Source organism: Prosopis cineraria, unplaced genomic scaffold, assembly GCF_029017545.1.
Source record: "Prosopis cineraria cultivar Desert tree isolate PC_DT_omini unplaced genomic scaffold, ASM2901754v1 PC3, whole genome shotgun sequence".
NCBI classification, from domain to species: Eukaryota; Viridiplantae; Streptophyta; class Magnoliopsida; order Fabales; family Fabaceae; genus Prosopis; species Prosopis cineraria.
This window is the reverse complement of record NW_026555334.1, coordinates 10,402,673-10,408,183: the sequence shown is the minus strand read 5'-3', so window position 1 is coordinate 10,408,183 and position 5,511 is coordinate 10,402,673. Positions and strand designations below refer to the sequence as shown.

At 31.7% G+C, this 5,511-nt stretch overlaps 1 pseudogene; it reads right to left on the bottom strand.

The window, feature by feature from the left end:
• Nucleotides 1–521: 521 nt before the first annotated feature.
• On the bottom strand, nucleotides 522–4,713 carry LOC129304586 (probable pectin methylesterase CGR3; annotated as a pseudogene).
• Between the last annotated feature and the right edge of the window lie 798 nt (nucleotides 4,714–5,511).

Sequence of the window (5,511 nt, the reverse complement as noted above, 5' to 3'; positions counted from 1 at the left end):
TATCAAACCCAATAAGAATATCCCTTATTGAAAAAATTACTTTCAAGAAGTTTAGTCTTGAATATACATCCTGGTGAAAAAAAAAAAAAACTACATGCATATCTTTCTTTTGATGATCAGGTCAACTTTAAATAACTTCCCATTAACAGGAGTGAAATATTTATAAAAGTTTAAAATATATCTCACCAAATGACTTCAAACTATTTTTGATAAAGTAAATTATCTTTAAACATTTAACTTAAAATGTGTCTATATTTAATTAAAGAATTTAACTTGATATCAAGAGCCATTCAATTCGGGACAAGAACCAACAAAAAAAAAACAAAGAAGGAATGAAAGATGAAAAGATAAAGAGAAAAAAAAAAACAAGAGATTAAGAAGAAGAAGAAGAAGAAGAAGAAATTGGATAAACCTAAGGTTTCTAAGACCCAAAAAAAAAAGTACAAGCTCAGGCCCAAAAAAATGAGAACAAAAGAAAAAAAAATAACAGAGAGAATATTAAAGATAAAAAAAGTCCCACATTTAAAAGATTAAAAGATAGATCATGACTATATAAAGCTTGAGATGTGTCTAGCCAAATGACTTAAAGCTATTTTTGGTGAAGAAAACTATCCTTAAGTATACTTAATTAAAGAATTTAACAAGAACTCACAAGTTGAGATTCTCCCTCGCTACTTGCTCGCTTACTCACAGTCTCCTGACCAAATAGCTGAGAAACTATAGTCTTGTTCTTATACAACAAAATCATAAAAGCATGCGGTTACATGATATTCTTACAAATTTCATAGCTACTTTATGTAGACATTGGCATCAACCTAGTAACTAACCTATATAGTACTACCCAAAAAAATTAATTAACCTAGATAGACCCACAAAAAACTTGCCTCTGTTGTCTTCTCAGCATCAGAATTTCGAATGTAAACAAAAGACCTGTAGAATTCCTGTATAACGCAAGGATTCAAGAGGATTGCCCTTCTATGCCCTCTGAAGGAGTCATTTCTAACTATAAGCTGGGTTGTACAATATGAGAGCAAAATTCTCAGGGGAATGATTTGAGGTGAAAAACTTGGCAAGCTGATGTGTATGAACTCTTGAGTGAAGCCTGTTCAAACTTCTTTCCAGCGGCTTTATTCTCTTCTAAACTATTCTGAGCAAAAAAACTTATCCACCAAGATGGGCTCCGCAGTTTGGCCTATAAAAGCAAAATCCCATCAGCGCTGTGTATTTTACTTCAACAGTCAAACTCTTCAGTACTTCCTAGACAAAATTTAAGATGCTTTTGAAAGAAAACTTTCACAAAGCCCAAAAGAAGCTGAATAGAAAGAATTGATCAATATCATAGCGCTTGACTATCAGATATAAATTACAGATCTCCAAGTATGTCACTGTCCCAAGCAGCATGCAAAATCACACGTTAATGACTTCTTTGCCTTTGAAATTTAGATTTTTTAAAAATGTTAAAACTAAACAGAATAAAAAAAACAAAAGAAAAAAAGTATATTTTCAGGATCATGAATCCCATTTTATTTTAGGCACTTTCTGAAATTCTATCAATTAAAATGCATTAATCACCAATTTTAGAGCTGCAAAATGATATCACAATCAAGGAAAATTAGCAATTGAATTGATGTGGAGGTCATGGCCTCTTTAACATATAGCCAAATAAAATGCTCATCATCTGATGGCAAGTATTGAAATCCAATAAACAAGAGTAATGTACCGGACGACCAAACTTGGTCACTTCTCCGCCTCCAGCTTTAAGCTGACCTGGATAACCTATGCATGAAAAAGAATAATAAGGGAAAAGAAGAGGAAATCAAAAAATTCATTCCTATACAGCACAGCTAACACAAGCAGTGGAAACAAAAAACGAGAGAGAGAACAAAGCACTTAATTTATAAACAATGTAAGGCTAGGACAAACTTATATTCATATTAGTAACATAGAAATTGATTACTTCAAATAAGAAAGAGAAAATAACAAAAGGAGAAAAATCATGCACAATTATACTGAGCCATGACAAATTGTAAATTGGCTAAGATCAGTGATTCATCACACATTCCATTGATTATATGGTTGGAATTTTGAGATTTAGTGACTTTATGTCCCAATCTTCTTTTTCCTTTCCATGAGATATACACAAAATTAGAAAAATGGCTCTAGTAATTGTCTACGTCAATGTATCCCTTCAATGGTCAAATAAATATGCCAAAGAAGATGCCCTGCATAAATCTAGTTCACAACTATTTTTCTTTTTTAAGATTCCGATTTAAAAAAATATATAAAATTGGAAGGAAAGAAGCAATAGAAGGGTATCGTGTACCAGTGAAGATGACAACACCATTAGCAGATACCCTTACCAACTCTGGCAGAGTTTGATTAAGGTATTTCGGAGACAAGTAATCCAATGCTTCTGATACAATAACAAGAGAAAATGATTTTGCACGATAGGGTAGGGGAAACTTTATGTTAGCTACACGCACAATGCCCTTGTGGACAAGACTCTCGCACTCTGCATCAACATCATCTAATTCGTATGGTTCTAACCCCCATGCCTCATTATCCTCTTCTTTCAACAAACTAGACACAACAGAACAAGTCTCAGCGCCAACATGTAAAACTTTTTGTATCCTGTCCCCATATGCTTTCTTCAAAACTGGCAATGCTTTTATAACGTCTAAAGTGCATGAAGCACCACCTGCATATACATACTAATAAGAAAATTTTGAAGAAAGAAGATATCGAAGTAAATCAGTACTACAGTCTCAAATAAATATTTGACAAAGTTGTCCGACATACAAAATGTTTTGAGAGCTTGAAATAAAATTTCACAAGAATGCTACAATTAATTACCTTCCAGTTTACTTAACCCTTTTAGATCACTGTTTGCTCCACCTGCAATTTCAAGGCAAAGGAAAGTTCAAGATTCAGAATATCTCCATCCTCATTCTAAATTCAGATCTCTCACAAAACTTACATTATGTCTATTTCTTTTATAAAGTTGATAATTTGAGAGCGATAAATAGAACATTGGATGATGATGTCAGATGTGTGAGTCTAATACATAAGCTACAGATCATTTGCATAAGCATAAGCATATCAATATGATTTTTTCTCAGTTTTTGGCTTCATAAGTGACAAAAAACATCATAAGGATTTCTATTATTTATAATACTTGATAAGCTGATACAAGAATGGCAGGGTTCACTTGATAAGAGAGTGGTACTTGTTTCCCTTGTGCAATGGGTATGACCCCAAAATAGAAACAGGTGGGTGCTTAAATGGAAAGGGAGAAAATTGAGCTTAAAGGAAGTTTCTTCTTTGTTTTTTCAAACTATTTTGAAATGGAATATAGTTCACCTAGTTATAGTTTTTTGGAGCAATTCCTTCACTGTAGTATGAAGCTATAATTTTTATCAATATATTCAATTTTATTCCTCAATGTTCTTCCAGTTGCTTTGAGGGTATTTCACTTGGAAATTCAACTTTTTTAGCTTGGCCTTTTATTGACAAAAACCAAATTCACTCAACAAGGATGTTTGGGAAACCCTAAAAGACTAAATCCCTAGTCTGAAGTTACTATGTTGATTGGAGGTTGATGCACAAGCATGAGAGTGATGGATTCAAGATCCTTGTGAGGATTTCAATTAATAGGTCATTTACAAACCTGAATTGCTATAACAATAACCAATGAGAAGGATTGCACCCTGAAATTTTAAAAAACAAATCAATTAAGTACACAACCTATTGAAAATAAGTCCTGCCAAAAAGCCAGTGTCAAGTACCCTGAAGTAAAAACACAAAATTTTTGGAAGAGGGGGTGGCAGGAAGAAATGAAGGAATTGTTCAGTGCAAAAAAGTAGCATCACTCAGATTAATAGAAAATTAGAAATACCTCATACCAAACCTAAGGATGCTGGTATTCTTTGAATACAGATACTCATTTAACAGAAATAGAATAGCACTTAGAAGTACCAAGACAACAAGCCCGATCGATAGGAAGGGGGAATTGCGAGATTTAGACCGAATGGAAGCCACAAAAGGTACACTTCCTCCACTGGATGAGACCCGAGCAGGATATACAGGCCTCCTTGCCATGATGATAGCAACGAGCTTCTCTAACCTAGCATGTGATTTAGCAGCAAGTTCTCAATACAAGGCATTTTTGCAGTCATGTTTTGGCACAAATTTACAAATGGTTCATGACTTCTACAAACATGTTCAAAATATATCAACCAACGCAGATCCATGCATAAAAATTAAGTGACTAACATAGCTTTGAACGAAGAAAATAAGTGACCAAAAAAAATCATATGAAAATAATCTTCAGTATACAGAGTCCAGACGCATGCGTGTAAACAAAAGAAAGAGGGCGGAAGTTGAAGATTAGTTAATTGGGAAGCTCGAAGGAGGTTACCTGATACAAAATCAAAGAAGGTAAATATCTTCGTTCACGGCTCAGATCTGAGGTTGTCGTCCTCAAAGCTCACACTGATGAGATAAAGAACGGTGCAAACTAAGCACTCAAGGGTATTAGTTATACAATTAAATATTAATTAATTTTGCCTTAATTTGAACATATGATTTTCCGATGATGCCATGCATTCTGCAGTAGACTGCAGCAATGCTGATTCATTAGACTGAGCTCGAACTGTGAATGGTGATGGCGCGCAAAGCGCGTGGTAGATAAGCAACCATATACTATCATCTTGCACGAACTAAATGATCGAGATTCAGAAGAACTGTTTTTTTTAATTATTTAAAGAAAGATTTTCAATTAAGGAACAGGATGAGATTCAATTACTAGTAAGCTTTAAAAAAATCTAAAATTTCAGTTTTGTTCAGCAAAATTAAAGTATAAATCATGCTGACGGTAAAAAAAATTAAATTATCTTTTATTTATAATGAAAAATTATTAATTATTAATTTTTTTATTTATTAATTTATCAATATGAATTATAAATTACATCTATTTATCAGATGAATAATATCATTAATTATTAAATTGCTAACTTTACTTCTAAATTACAATTGATGTTATTAAATTAATAAATAAAGTTAACAACTAATATTGTTGTTTGTAATTCAACAATTTTAATATTAAATCTTGTATAATTATTAACATATAAATTCATATAATTTACAATTTACATTTAATAAATAAAGTAAAAAAATTAATAACTAATAATCCTACATAATCAGTGAATGTTAGTTTGATTTTTTTTTTCATTAAAATTATTTTTATTTTAATTCCTCTAAACATTACAATTTTTTTTAAGATTTACTAATAATTAAGTCTTATTCATAGTCTATAATTGAAATTTTTCCTTATTTAAATTCTTATCAGAAATGCAATTATATTATTAACAAATTTGAACGCTATAAATTAACTTGATTCTAAATATATGTTATTTTCAGCTTTTCACCTTTGTCTCTGAGTTGAATTTTCAACACTAAAGAAACCACGCATAATTTTAACTAGAACATGATACACATATCTCAAAATAAATA